At 39.1% G+C, this 16,323-nt stretch overlaps 1 long non-coding RNA gene across 1 annotated transcript in view; it reads left to right on the forward strand.

Moving 5' to 3' along the window:
* Nucleotides 1–7: 7 nt before the first annotated feature.
* LOC141561117 (uncharacterized) overlaps nucleotides 8–16,323 on the forward strand; it is a 31,870-nt gene continuing 15,554 nt past the window's right edge. The window contains exon 1 of the long non-coding RNA XR_012487966.1: nucleotides 8–157. This is a non-coding gene — a long non-coding RNA (uncharacterized LOC141561117). The remainder of the gene's footprint in view (nucleotides 158–16,323) is intronic.

Consider the following 16,323-nt stretch of genomic DNA (forward strand, 5'->3'; position numbering starts at 1 on the left):
ACCCAACATTCTACCATCCAACTGTGCCCTGAACAACATTCTTCTGGCCTCTTGCCAATTCTCAATCAGACCTGTTCAGTTTCCCTTTCAATGTACTGATCCAAAAAGAAAAAGAAGGGGTAGCAAGGTACAAGAGTCGTGCTGTTTGCCATCCTATGTGAGTCTTCTCAGTGATTTATTCTATAGAGATGTATTTCTACATATACTCATACATTTGGGCAAATATATACACAAGAAGGTATGTTTGTATTTGTTTCTTTCCATGAGTATGGTGGGCCACATTCAGTGAAAGACTTCCAAAGAAATGTGAAATTATCAAGTTGCTTTGTTGTCTTCAATTTTCATTTCAAATAAATAGACCCTTTGGCACTGAATGTCTGTAATCCCTATGGGATTTGTTGTTCTCTTCAGTAGGAGGTTCAAGTGAATGAGAGGATGGGTCATTTCCAGCCATGCTAATTCTGCTCAAGTGCCTGCATTTACATGAAAGAGAATGAGCCAGAGAAAGGGCTTTTTTCATTCTTTTTATCATTTGTGTGCAAGAGATTACTGACTCCTACTAGAGGTTACTGAAACCCTTGGTCTTCTCCAGTGGAATTAGGTCTTGTGGGGACCATTGCATTGTATTTTTCCTCTCCTACAGCTGTCTCCTCTCCATTGGATTCTCAGGACTTCCACTTCTGAGAAAGACCAGTTTCAGACCTGTGCATAAGTGTTCTGGAGATTGGGTCAACTCTCAGGAAGTCTCACTTTTCTGCTTGTCCCCCACGTCCTGCAAGCCCTAAACACTTGGTGTGGGCGGGGTCCTTGCAGCTTGCAGAAGAGGAATAATAAAGGGCTCAACATAGTTGATGAACAATATGAAAAGAAATGGCCAGGAAAGAAAACAAAGATACTTGCCTAGCTGCAAATGGCTCCTAAGAGTACAGCACATCAAAACTCTCCTCCCAAAAACAATTCTTCTGCTATCTCCAATCCACTCCAAGCCTCTACACTCCACTGGCAGTTCATGAAATAAAGCAAATGCCACAGGTTTCCTCAAGGACAGGCCTTTTAGCAATCTCTTCATTCTGTTCCCAAGCATTCACGAACCACCACCATGATACTCCATGAGGTGAGCAGGAAGCCCTAGAGCAGCTAGACTATGGCTCCTGATGGCTTTAGTCTCTGGAGAGCTAGGGCACAGTAGACAGTTCTACACACTTTGGGCCACATGACTTTTACCTTCTCAAATTATTTACACTTTCCTTTTTTGTCCATAATTTCATCAGTCACACCCATGAGCAAAGAACAATAGAAAAGGGAGCTTTTCCTTTAGCCAGGCTTGAAATAACTATTTCTCTATTTTGGCTTGTGGATTCTACACTTAGTGATCAGGTTACCTTCTGTAGGTCTAAGCTCTAATGTGCTAAATCACCAGAGTCCTGCTTTGCTTATACCAGGGCTTGACTGGGGCCTGAGAAGGGCTGCCATGGTCTTCCCTGGGACTGCATGCAGGACTCCCACCCTAATGTCACAGACTCTTTCTACAGAGCTGCTAAGTTTCTTTACTCACTGTTTTGGGGCTCTATCATCTAATCTATCTACCTAATGTTCTATCAAATTTGGTTAGAGACATTATATAAAGGAATTTGGAACAATTTGGGGGACAAGTTGAGTGAATTCTTGCCTTTATTCTGCCATATAGGCTGTATCCACCAAAGATGAACATTGTAATACTGTGATAGAAAAGTCTTCTCTAATTCAGAATTCCTAGGAACAGTTGAAAGGCACTGATTCTTTGGGAATGCCCAAAAAAACTCCATTTGTCTTCCCCCAAGTTGGGAATAAGGCCCTGATGTCTTCCTACCCATTAATCATAATAGTCTCCAATATCTTGGTGTTTTTACGCAAGTATGTGTTGAGTAAATTCTTGTGAAAAATGGGGAAAGGATCCATGAATGGGACTTTCACCACAGTGCTCTCTAAGCTTTCTTTTAAAAATTTTTCAAGTTAATGTTTCCAAGCAGATTTTGTTGCCTTCAATTGATTGATATATTCAATTTCTCTGGAAAAAAACAAAATCAACAGTGTTTTTGTTAGAGGTGGGGACAATTCTGGTTTGGGTTTAAAGTGTCTTGGAAACCAATCCTTCCACTGACATAGTTGAGTGGATTAGCCATATTAGATGGCAGTTTTATCAGTTATTCTCTCAAGTGTCCCCTTTCACATTTTCTATGTTCATCACTACCTGCATAACATTTGTGAGAGGCTACTAGCATCATCTATATTTGTTGGACCGGTTTTTGTGTTGTGTGTGGGTATGTGTGATTATGCTCTTACACATTTTCAAGGAAATTTATTAGGAATTGTCTTTTTCCTTTTCTACTTACTGTTTAATTTTAATTCTTGGCATTATTCTCTTATATTGATAATCTAGAATTTCTTCAAATTCAACTTGCCAGACATTTTAGGCTTCTCCAGTGTTTTGGAATAACAAATTAATAGAATAAATGTTCAATGGATATAAGCATCTCTTTTTAACTGTATGCATAATGAATTCCATTTGGTATATTCCCAATAAAAGGATGAAAGGCACATAGCTGGGGAACACAGGCTACTTTTGTAACTTGACAAGCATACTGGCCCCATTGGTTGCTACAGAGATTTTGTCATAATAATACAGAGAATAGCTTATATACCATAGACTGGCATACTCTTGTATCATTTCTGAGTTTTCAAAATACTTGTCAGACGAGTGATCCTATTCTTTTCAGTGACAGAACAGATAGCTGTCAACCCATATAATCTTTGACCTTGTTTTCAAGACAAGTTATACTATTCTTTTCTATAATTGTGGTATTTTCCATCAGAAAATGAAGTTTTGCACAGAGAAAGTTAAAATATAAAAAGTTCTGTAGCAAATTAAAAGCAAAATATTAAAATTAATGAACTAAACCTACTCCCTAGATGAGCTTTGAAAAGGCAAATGCCATAAATTTCCTCAGGGGCAACCCTCTTAGCAACCTCTTCATTCTATTATAGGATTCACTGAGGATCAACATGATGCTCAATAAGGTCAACAGCAGACCCCAGAGCAGCTAGCCACTGGCGCCTGTTGGCTTTGGGCTCTGGAGGTCTGTGATGTGGCAGAACTACACATTTTGGGACACTGGACTTTTGCCTCCTCATACTCTGAAGGGTCCTGACTTTTCTCCCTCATTAGTCACACCCATGGGCAATGCACCATGAAAAAAGGAAACATTTCCAACAGCCAGGCTTAGTTCATATTCCAATTTATCAACTGTGGCTTGTGGATTCTGTGCCTAGACTGCAGGCTGCCTCTCCCTGTACTTGGTCTGCCCTCAGTTTTGCTGCCCATCCTCCATCATCTCCCTTCTCCCAGTTGTCTCAAGGTTGTCCTGCTCTGATTTCAGAGGCTCTGGAGAATGAATATAGACCAAATTTCTGCAAGTCAGGCTGACCCAGAAGATTTCCAAGGACTCTTCCTCCTGGACTTTTTCCCTTCTGCCTTGGCATATTGGTTCCTGTACTCTCTCTATGAAGTCACAGATCAGCCAGTTTTCATTTGGAGTGGAAAGATTTTGAAGGCTCCCTTGAACCATGATTAGGATGAATCAGTGTCTTAAAGAATCCTTTCTTCCTATGAACTTCCTATGATTCTAGTGACATTTTTTTTTTTTTTTTGCATATAAGAACTCCTAGCAATGATGCTAACATTGATAGCTTTCAGAACAAGGAAAACTCTTTGCTCTACTTCTTGAATCTTGCTTATGTTGTTGCTCACTTTTCCTCCCTCCCTTTTTTAAGAGTGATAGTTCTGATTGATTTCTTGATTTGAATTGAGTAACATTTAAATGACACAAAGTAGAGCAATGTCTTCAACTTATCTCTGGTAGAGTCATTGGAATCTGTGCCAAGAGAGAAGCCTGGACCACTGGGGATACTGGCCATATGAGGTCAGATTGAAGTGGGTGAATTTGGAACTTCCTGTGACTCATAGTGCGCTATGGTCTCCCAGGACTAGCTTCACCTGACTGTGTGGCTGTGGAAAACATCGTTGTCATCTATCTATCCTAGGTTGTGAGATCTTTCCATGCTAGTGGTAGACATACCTATGGGTTTGGGTCATATTGGTCCCCCTCAACATGTTTTAGTCTGCCTGCCGAAACAGTATTAGTGGATTGTGCCTGCTGAACCCAATAGCTTATTGGAGTCAGAGGTGAGAGTTGGATTTCAGGTATACACCAAATGTGAATGAATAACCCTGAAAAGGGCACACAGAAGGGATCGTAGGCCTCTCTGAACACCATAGAGAAATCTCCAAAGTATAAGGAAAGAACAAGCAAGATGTTATTGGACAGGAGAGAACTTACTGGCCATACAAAAGCCCACAACTAAAGAACCTACTTTCATTCACCAATTAGCTTCTCAACATCTTTTAGGTTTATATATAAAAGTTTCAGATTCTTTGGGAGTTTTCCCCCCTTTTTTGTAGGAGGAATATAAACAGAGTTGTAGTGAAGATCAGGGACTGAGAAATTCAGGAGAACTGGAGTGCTTTCAGATTGAGTTACAAAAAAAACTTTTAAATATTCATTATAATAGATCAGTCATTTAAAGAGAAAGCTGAGAAGTATTGACTAACATGAAAATGGGCAAAATGGAAGTAGAGAGATGGATGGAGAGAGGCTCTATCAAGTCATGAACTCCCCTGGGAATCAGCCATTACAGAAGTTACTGATGCTATAATATTACCCAAGCCAATGCCCCAAGTTTCTCATCCTATAGACCTCCAGGAGCCTCTTCTATGGGATATACCATCTGAGCTTCATTTTATTGGTGTTGTATTAGAATACACAGAATAAGTGTTATCATCTGTGAACAACACTTTTTGAGGCTTTTACTTGCTGAGGCTTTCAGGGATATGGAGATGCCAGTTTCTTTACTCTCAAGACAGTTGTTTTCTTTAATTTAAAGATAATCAGAAAGTTGTAAATTAGAGAATTAGGGCAGGAGAAAATCATGGAAACTTCATTGAAGTTACTGAGACCAGTCGGACAAACACCGTGTCCAGAGTCAGTGTCATTGGAAGTCACAAAGTTGGAAGTAAGCAAAGCCTGGAAGCCTTGAATCATTTCCCTCAAAGTCATCAACCTGAGTCAGGAAATGAGATTAAGTACGAATAGCCAGATGGCCACTGGAGAGAGCACTGGGAGTTGACTTTAGTTTAAAGCCAGGAAGATACTTATGTAGTTTATCTCAGTTTCCATATGTCAAATAAGCTAGAGAAAGAATTGCAGAATCATTCCAACATCTTTACCAAGAAAATCCCCCCAAAGTGTTACAAAGACTCAGACATGAGTGAACAGGATTAAACATAAACACAAGGATAAGAAGGCCTCAGCAGCTATCACTCCATAAAGCTAAGAAAGAACCAAAGCAATTCTTCATCCTTTCATAGCTAAGATAGATGAATTTCAGGGGAAACTTGAAATTATTTTATTGTAATATTGAGCATGAATTTGGCATGTGTGAACCTTCATGCTGTATTAGGCTTGTCCAGAACCAATCTTTATAATAAAGAAAATCACACATATCCATGCACAGATCAACATATACACACAATGACTTCACAAGGAGAAACAGTTCATGAGCTACAGTCACTACAATTACTTCAAAAATTATTTCCAAAATATATTATAGAACACTTAAAAAGGTAGTAACAACATCTGGAATATCTCTTACAGGATCTAGTGAAACAGGTGTAAAATTGAAGCACAGTGAAACTGGCTGGAAAATCAAGAGCAGGCAACATTTGGAAAACCTCAGACAGTTCCAAGATGAATGAGTGGCCAACAGCCAAATTTCACAGAAAGGTCAGGAAAAGGCTTTAGAACAGGTCATTGAATGTGAAGACACCAAAGGTAACCAGAGTGCAAGCTATTTCACCTGAGTGGTTGGTCAGAACACAGTGGTTTGAGAAGTGAACAGGAGATGAGAAATGTCGACAAATCACTTTTTCCAGGAATGTAGCTATGAAAGCATAGAGGGATGTAGATGTAGGTTAGGGAGTTTTTAGGAAGGATGGAACCAGGTCCTTTTGTTTGGTTTTCTTAAAGAATGAGGAAGAAGGATAGGGTCAAGATGGTGGAGTTAAAGAGAGCATTCCATCCAAACTCTCCCAACAATCTCCTCAAACTAACAGGGTGTCAAACTGAGTTCTCAATCAGCATATCCAACAAAAGGGCAAAGTGAGATTTTTTTCTAGTCCAGGCCAACACAAAAAAATCAGAAAGTGAGGCCTATGGAGAAGTAGTGGTGACTGCCCAGGAGAACAGCGTCATAAAGCTCCGAGTAGCAGACATTGCAAAAGGTGAGCAGCTGCAGAACCAAAAACTGTCATTTCCTGAAAGAGCTAGGGGATTAATTAAACACCTAATCAGAGAGAGATTCCATGGTCCCTCTTTGCTGGCAGCAGACACTGAAACAGATGCCATTTGGCAACTTCGTTGTCCATTATCCTGTTCCGGGTCACACTTCCGGGACAGAGATGGACACTTGCAGTTGAGGGAATGGGTTCCTATCCCTGGGTTACGTTTCTAAGGAGAAGAGTAGGTGTGATTATGAGAGAGTAGGATCTCTAGCTGCAAGGGATCAGTGCTCACATCAGGAGAGCAATGACCATAGCTCTCCATAGATCTTACCACTCTACCTTTACTGTATACAAAATAAAAACCAAGTTATTATGTCCATCCCACAAGTGTACATTTCTCAGCTGGTGTCATATCTCCCACATGTAGGCCGGTTTTATTCTTTGATGCACAGAACATTCATCAGGTGGAACGGCCAGGCCAGCACAAGAACATCAGTCTCTTCTACAAAATATCAAACTTTGTTTTTGCCTGCCCACCTCCTTACAGAGTCACCGGCCTTCATGTCACAAATAATTCAAAATGTGACTGAGGTAGTTAAACTTTATTACCATCCTCCCTCTGCCTGACATGCTCAGCCTTCTGGTGAGGTAGAACAACTGCCATACTGGCTTAAGGTGATTGTTTTCCCCCATACTTTTAAAGCCATTTTTATTTCTTCCCCTTAAGCACATATCCCCAGAATGAGGGCCCTGCTCTCAGTGCTCTCTCAAGCTATCCCTCCCCACTGGGTGTTCACCTCAGCTAGGGACAGATAACTGTTGGTCAGACTAGGACACAGCCTGCTCTCAACCTGTTCTCCCCTCTCCTCAAAGCCGAAGTCCTATTGAAGACTTTGCCACCTTGGTGACCCAAAGGAACCTTTGCTGTTTGCAATGTTCCTGTCCCTCCCCTCTGCTCCTAAGGTTTGTTTTCCTCTGTGGTCATTTCACCTACAAATGACCAGCACTCCACAGCCGCACTGACCGGCTTCAGGGACCTGACTCAGAATTCACTGGGTAACTCACTTCAGTCATCATCTTGGTGTAGCTATACCAACTGGGACCCTGGAGGACTCCGTCCATTCCTAGCAGGAAGTAGTTTCAGAAGATGAGATCATCACTCCGTACCCCGAAGGACTTTGGGTCCCATTTCTGGAGGGAAACTGACTGTTGGAGTGAATGAACTCCAGCAACACCCTACCCAGTGTCTGAATGGGCTCCCTGTAAGGTGCAATGGACTTTGTGCTCATCTCTGCTTCTGTGCCCTGTAAGCAATTTTGGACCCCTCTGAGGTCTCCAAACTTTGGCTTCAGTTCATCTCTGCAACGTCATCCCCATAGATCACTGTCTTTCATTCTCTGAGTCTGGATAGTATTTAATTGTCCCAGGATTTGGCCCCAAAATTCCAGCTTTGATCTGCTAGATGCCCTTCTGTTTAGGGACCCCAAGTCACTCTTGATAAGGTTTAACAGATTGAAAGAGAGGGGAAATAATGAGGTCCGACTGAAGGGTGTGTTAAGAGAGTAAGAGCTGATCCCTGAGGCAGGCAGGTAGAAGATACAGAGACCAGTGTAGCTCCATGGTCCCACCCTGTGGGAAGCTCATCCTGTCAGAAATCCATGTTATGTTAGAAGCCTGAGGCCCACCCTCTGTAGGGTCCTGGGCAGCCTCACCTCCCCCTGTCCTGTCAGAAATCCCAACCATGTCCCTGAGGTAACCTTTTCCCTATAATATCTGGTTATGGCCATGCCATGCTCCCTGCCCTCCTCTGGATCAGTCATTCATGGCATTCTGCGTTGTGGTGTATTTCCCCTTACCCTTCTCATGAATGAGGTTTCTCCTAACACTGACATGTCCAGTGGTGACTAACCCCACTGATCCTCCTTATGGCTATCTAAATATCTGCAGTGCTAAGTCCCTTTCAGGATTGAGCCTGTCAGCTAAGGGCAGGTTCCAACCTCATGGAGCGTTTCCTTTCTCTGTAAATGGCCAGTTTGAGTAGGGAAATCGTCCATTCCATCTTTAAATCTGACAACCCCTCTCTTTGCTCTCCCAAATCTATTTCATATTTACCTGGTGCCTATTGTATCCCTTCATTTTGTCTGTAACCTATTCCCCCGAATAAATCTACCTTTTGACAAAGAGAAGGGCCACTGTGAATTCTTCATGGAACTGCACCCCAACTCTTGATACTTACCATTACTTGCTGTCCATGTCAGCCACTTCAGTGCCACATTTGGATCACTTGCTTTCTGAAACTATGTTCAGTGTTCAACCTGGTAAGCTGAGGGAGCTTCTGACCTTGAGATTTTTTACTATTAACCAAAATAAGACAACTGCTTTTTTGTAAATCTTTTTCCTTCTCTTTACTGTGTAAATAGGAACAAATTTTAGGTTCTATTTTTCCAACAGAGTCCCATGGATCTGATTCATGATGATGTGAGTATTGAAGTATTGCTATGTCCTGACTAAGAATCGTGCTGATTCTTATTGGCCACAATTTAGGGATGGTTATCCTACTTGTGTGTGACTCCGTGCCTCCTTGGATCCTCACTGCCCTTATGAATTCTCATGTTTCCTTTTTCCGTGGTAGGGGTGGTGGTGAAGGTGGTAGCTATTTATGGATTCTGAATCTTCTTCTGAAGAAACAAAAAGCCTTACATATATGCTTAATTTTGAGCAGAATGTCAAAGATATATTTAATATGTAAGCAAAATGCTTTAATGTTTTTAGTGGGTACCCTTAATAGTGAATTAGCCTAAAAGTTATCAGAATGAGAAAACAGAAATATAAAATTCTAGAGAGACTCAAGGCAGTCAGATAGAGGGAAAGGAGGAAGTTGGGAGAGATAGCTAGAGTGATTGTTAGCAGACATTCTCTTTCCACCATGTCTTTTCTCTCCTTTTTCTTTTATTTCCTAATGAAGGAAAGAGCAAGTTACAGGTTCCTTGAGATAACTACAAACATTTCTAATATCTATCTTTACTAGAATGAAAAAAGGAATATAGTCATTACAGTTATACTCTACTTCCAAAAGTACTTCAATTATTCACATGCCAGAGGTGTAATATAAACATCACCAGATCCAAGAAAGGGTACATCTCTTATAATATCAAAAATAAAGAAGTGTTTTGATATGGGAACCACCTGCCAGTAGCTGCTGGAAGTCTAACTCAGACCCATAGAATGGATCTCTTCCTGTGGAGGATGAGGATGAGGATGATGATACAAGGAGACTGAGAGGCAGTGGCTACTGTTTTCTGACCTCTCTTCCCTCTTGCCTCCACTTTATTTCATTCCCAATCCACAAGAAACATCTGTGAAGGCTGCTTTACAATTCCTTCAAGTGTTATGATTCACAGCTGTGGAGGCTCTCGGAAAAATGACCTGCCCCTTCACTTAGGCATGGTCCTTAATAGAGAACTATAAAGAAAAAATAAGTTCCCTCATTTTTTTCATGCACAGACCTGCTCTTTTCACCTACTGATCCTATAATTCTGTGTATGACCTAATCTCTCTAAGTTTTTTGGTCAGAGATTTCCTCTACTGGAATAATGGGCAGGAAAGAAATAGCTCTGAGTTCCTACTCCAATGTCCATACCCAGACTTCTCTGGAACTGGAGTAATATGGAGTAGAGCTGTCTCCTCTCTCAGCACCTTCAGAAGTCAGTCCCTCAGATCACAAGCGGCCAATCAAGAGGGAGGATGGCCTGGAGAAGAGCCTTGTCTTCTTTGATATGTGTAGTACAGCCATCTCTCAAGTCCATCAAAATATCAGTGATGCAATCATAAAAACAGGGCCAGCATCACCTGGATGGCAACATAGATGGTAGGGTTATTGAAAGCCTTAAAGATAGTGTTATCTGTTCTCTGTTGGCTTTGGGGTTCAGGGAGCAGCACAGGGTGCTCTTTAGAGTTCCCAAGATCTTGTCCTAGAAACTATGATATTAGATCTTTTCATTGTTTCCTAGTAGATTTTCAGGAACAGTCAGAATCACTATTTTGTCTGTGACTCAGATCCTATAGAACTGGCTTTCTGATCCACAGTAAAGGGGCACGTCTCTAGATAAGAATAGTACTTTCCATAACCATCACAAATCAAGAAACAATTAAACCTCTTAAAGTTGACTAATGTCACACATAGAACAAATTTTCTATGGCATACAATTTGAGAGGCCTAAAATGTTAGACCTGATGTGGACCCAAGTAGTCCTTTACTCCAACTTCCACACTGACATTACCCTTGACCTTTGTAGTTCAAGCTCATTCCCTAAGATGAAAGTTTACCTTTAGAGTCTTTTTTGTCTCTTTTGGATGCTTTCTGATTCTCTTTCCAAGGGTCCTGAAATCCAAAGTGAAAAAAGAAGAGCAATGTTAATATACAATTGAGACCTAGAAAAATCAATTCACATTATGTGTTAGAATTTGATAAATTTGCCTGCTAAAAATGTGTGTTGAGTGACCAAAGGCAGAGAATTCCCCAAAGCATCACCAACATTGACCAAATACTTTTCAACACTCACAAATATTTTTGAGCATTAAACTCTGCACAAAATGCACTGAAACAATTTTCCAGGCAAACAGAGCTTAGAACTTCTTAGGGGTTGGTCACTCAAGCCTGGGACAGGAGCACAATTGTGGTATTGGCCAAGACAGTACAACCTCAGCATCAGAAAGTCAGGAGAAGCCTTTGAGTCAACAGCACAAAGGGCAACAATCCAGACTTCTCCAACCTTGGCCAATAGGAAAGTCCTGGAAAGTCAGCCAGGAAAGTCTGTCACACTTGGGTTTGAGAGGAGCTTCAGCAAACCAGGAGCTTTTAGAGCCACTGAATCAATAGCAACAAAAACAGTAGCAGCTGCAGCTGCAGCAACACAGGTGACTTCTGCAGGCTCACCCAGATGAGGCACTGAACAACTCATAAGGAGGAGAGTACAGGTGACTCACTCCGAGGAATGATGCAGGGTTCTGTTGCTTTTCCCATATTTAGGTGTCAGGTACAATACTGCCTCACAGTACAGGTCTGTGGGGAGGATTTCAGATAATAAGTGCACAAACTGCAGAAGCTTGTGATATCACAATTTCCCCACTGGAAACAGAGTCCTACTTTATCAAAGAGCCAAAAATGGAGTGATAGCCTGGGAAAATAAGCATACACCAGAAAAAGATCATGAGCATAGAAAAGTTATTATGGAGATGATGAAGATCAAAATGAAGAGTCAGGAGGGTATTACAAAGTCAAAGTATTTATACCCACAGGTTTCAAGAAAAAAGAAGAAGTTTGTCTCATGCCATGAGAGAGAGCTCAAAATAGCTTTTGAAAATCCAATAAGAAACATAAAAGAAAAAGTGAAAAGGAGAGTGATGCCAGGAGTAACAAAAAAAAGGTCACAAGGAGAAGAATTCCATTAAAAAAAATTGGCCAAATTGGAAAGTAATTCCTTAAAAATTACAAGTGATACATCCAGAGAAAGGACTGTGGGAACTGTGTGGACCACAACATAGTATTTTCACTTTTTTTTTTATTGTTTGCTTACATTTTTTTATCTTATTCATTTTTCTTCTTTTCTGATCTGATATTTCTTTTTCAACTTGATAATTATGGAAATATGTACACAATGGTTGTACATGTTTGCCATATATTGGATTACTTCCCATCTAATTGAAGCCATGAAGGGAAGGAAGGGAAAAATTTGGAACACAAGTTCTTTATATGGGTGAGTGTTGAAAATTATCCCTGCATACGTTTTGAAAATAAAAAGCTTTAATAAAAAGATATATTGTGGGAAATAGAAATAACAAGAAAGAAAAATATATAGAAATTTGGAGACACAGATAATTTTGGCGTAAATATTGAGAGAGTTAAGGAATTATTTTAATCAAAAAAACGTTTGAACATTCAACCATTTTTATTAACAGTTTGCTTGAAATGAGAATGATGCCAAAAAATGGGGAAAAAAGAGCTCATAACATGTCCAATAAGGAACTAAATAAAAACAAATACAAAAATAAAAAACTGAAGCAAACATTTCCTTAAAAGACAGAACAGGTTAATGTTAAAAAGATGCGTAAAATTCTGAAAAGTAGAAGATTGTCAAAGCCAAATGGAATATTGAGGGATTCAGGGAGGTTTTTGATCAAAATACCTTTTGTGGACTCTTTTTATGGAATACGATTATCCAAGAATACTGTGAAGCACATATACTGGACAAAGTTATCCATAGCCAGAGAAAGAACAGATTATGATTGAATATAGACACATGTCCTTTTTTATTATTCTTGAGGGTTTGAAGCAGGGGAAAGAATTCTATAACTTCTTTCCCAACATGGCATTTATAGAAAGGTTTTACATGACTTCACATATATCATAAAAAGTTCTTTCATTTTTTGGACATGAAACGAAAATTTCTTTCTCCACAGCAGTGATTTGTTCCACATTGAACTCCCAGTTGGATAGCACTGTAAATATGCCCCAAACATTTTCTTATCATTTAATCCAACACACAAATATGTGTTAAGGACACAATTAAACAGGTTCAGTGTAATTCCAACCAGTAATTCCATTTACTGATATTTAAGTAACAGGTACAAATTTTAGTCCCATTTCCTGAAAATAAAGTAACAGGTACAAATTGAGAGGAAGTGAAGCTCAGAGCCCTTTGACTGTGGGCAAACTGGTAAAAGTGGGAGACCCATGAATTTTGAGTGCCCATACACAGAACTCATAATTATCTACATTACATGAGAATTGTTGAAATAGGTAAGAATCACTGGACATAGCTAACAGGATGCTGAGAATAAAAAAAGTTGTAAAGATGCTAAACAGTTTAAACCATATAGATACCAAGCAATTTTATTCCCTCCTTTTTTTTTTTTTTTATTCATTTTTCCAAACCATCCCCTCCCTCCCTCCACTCCCTTCCCCTGATGGCAGGCAATCCCATACATTTTACATATGTTACAACATAACCTAGATACAATATATGTGTGTAAATACCATTTTCTTGTTGCACATTAATTATTAGCTTCTGAAGGTATAAGTAACCTGGGTAGATAGACAGCAGTGCTAACAATTTACATTCGCTTCCCAGTGTTCCTTCCCTGGGTGTAGTTATTTCTGTCCATCATTGATCAACTGGAAGTGAGTTGGATCTTCTTTATGTTGAAGATTTCCACTTCCATCAAAATACATCCTCATACAGTATTATTGTTGAAGTGTATAGTGATCTTCTGGTTCTGCTCATCTCACTCAGCAACAGTTGATTTAAGTCTCTCCAAGCCTCTCTGTATTCCTCCTGCTGGTCATTTCTTACAGAGCAATAATATTCCATAACCTTCATATACCACAATTTACCCAACCATTCTCCAATTGATGGACATCCATTCAACTTCCAGTTTCTAGCTAAAACAAAAAGAGCTGCCACAAACATTTTGGCACACACAGGTCCCTTTCCACTCTTCAGTATTTCTTTGGGATATAATCCCAATAACAGCAATGCTGGGTCAAAGGATATGCACAGTTTGACAACTTTTTGGGCATAGTTCCAAATTGCTCTCCAGAATGGCTGGATTCTTTCACAACTCCACCAACAATGTATCAGTGTCCCAGTTTTCCCACATCCCCTCCAACATTCATCATCATTTGTTCCTGTCATCTTAGCCAATCTGACAGGTGTGTAGTGACTTAATTTGCATTTCTCTGATCAATAGTGATTTGGACCCTCTTTCATATGAGTGGAAATAGTTTCAATTTCATCATCTGAGAATTGTCTGTTCATATCCCTTGACCATTTATCAATTGGAGAATGGTTTGGTTTCCTATAAATCAGGGTCAGTTCTCTATATATTTTGGAGATGAGACCTTTGTCAGAACCTTTACTTTTAAAAATATTTTCCCAATTTGTTACTTCCCTTCTAATCTTGTTTGCATTAGTATTGTTTGTACAGAAACTTTTTAGTTGGATGTAATCAAAATCTTCTATTTTGTGATCAATAATGATCTCTAATTCTCCTCTGGTCATAAATTCCCTTCCTCCTCCACAGGTCTGATAGGTAGACTATTCTCTGTTCCTCTAATCTATTTATTATCTCCCTCTTTATGCCTAAATCAAGATCCATTTTGATCTTATCTTGGTATATGGTGTTAAGTGTGGATCCATATCTAATTTCTGCCATACTAATTTCCAGTTTTCCCAACAGTTTTTTCCGAATAATGAATTTTTATCCCTAATGTTGGAATCTTTGGGTTTGTCAAAGATTAGATTGCTATAGATGTACCCTTTTTTGTCCTTTGTATCTAATCTGTTCCACTGATCTACCATTCTATTTCTTAGCCAGTACCAAATGGTTTTGGTGACTGCTGCTATATAATATAGCTTTAGATCAGGTACACTTAGACCACCTTCCTCTGACTTTTTTTTCATTAGTTCCCTTGCGATTCTCGACCTTTTATTCTTCCATATGAATTTTGTTGTTATTTTTTCTAGGTCATTAAAATAGTTTCTTGGGAGTCTGATTGGTATAGCACTAAATATATAGATTAGTTTGGGGAGTATTGTCATCTTTATTATATTCGCTCGGCCTATCCAAGAGCACTGAATGTCTTTCCAATTATTTAAACCTGATTTTATTTTTGTGGCAAATGTTTTGTAATTTTTCTCATATAATTCCTGACTATTCTTTGGTAGATGGGTTCCCAAATACTTTATACACTCAACATTTGTTTGGAATGGAATTTCTCTTTGTATCTCTTGCTGTTGCATTTTGTTGGTGATATATAAGAATGCTGAGGATTTATGTGGATTTATTTTGTATCCTGCCACTTTGCTAAAATTCTGAATTATTTCTAATAGCTTTTTAGCAGAGTCTTTGGGGTTCTCTAAGTATACTATCATGTCATCTGCAAAGAGTGATAGTTTGATTTCCTCATTTCCTACTCTAATTCCTTGAATCTCTTTCTCGGCTCTTATTGCCGAGGCTAGCGTTTCTAGTACTATATTGAATAGTAATGGTGATAGTGGGCAACCTTGTTTCACTCCTGATCTTATTGGGAAAGGTTGCAGTTTATTGCATATTATGCTTACTGACGGTCTTAAATATATGCTCCTGATTATTCTAAGGAATAATTCATTTATTCCTATACTCTCAAGAGTTTTTAATAGGAATGGATGTTGGATTTTGTCAAATGCTTTTTCTGCATCTATTGAGATGATCATATGGTTTTTATTAATTTGATTATTAATATGGTCAATTATACTAATAGTTTTCCTAATATTAAACCAGTCCTGCATTCCTGGTATGAATCCTACTTGATCATAGTGTATTATCCTGGGGATGATTTTCTGAAGTCTTTTTGCTAATATCTTATTTAAGATTTTAGCATCAATATTCATTAAGGAAATTGGTCTATAATTTTCTTTCTCAGTTTTTGATCGACCTGGTTTAGGTATCAGTACCATGTCTGTGTCATAAAAGGAGTTTGGTAGGACTCCTTCATTCCCTATTTTTTCAAATAGTTTATATAGCATTGGGGCTAATTGTTCTTTAAATGTTTGGTAGAATTCACATGTATATCCATCTGGTCCAGGGGATTTTTTCCTGGGGAGTTGATTAATAGCTTGTTCTATTTCTTTTTCTGAAATGGGACTATTTAAGCAATTTATTTCCTCCTCTGTTAATCAAGGAAGCCTATATTTTGGGAGGAAGTCATCCAGTTCACTTAAGTTATCAAATTTATTGGCATAAAGTTGGGCAAAGTAACTCATTATTTCTCTAATTTCCTCTTCATTGGTGGAAAGATCCCCCTTTTCATTTGTAAGACTAACAATTTGATTTTCCTCTTTCTTTTTTCTGATCAGATTTACCAAAGGTTTATCTATTTTATTGGCTTTTTCATAAAACCAACTCTT

This window comes from Sminthopsis crassicaudata, chromosome 3, assembly GCF_048593235.1.
Source record: "Sminthopsis crassicaudata isolate SCR6 chromosome 3, ASM4859323v1, whole genome shotgun sequence".
In the NCBI taxonomy this organism is placed as follows: Eukaryota; Metazoa; Chordata; class Mammalia; order Dasyuromorphia; family Dasyuridae; genus Sminthopsis; species Sminthopsis crassicaudata.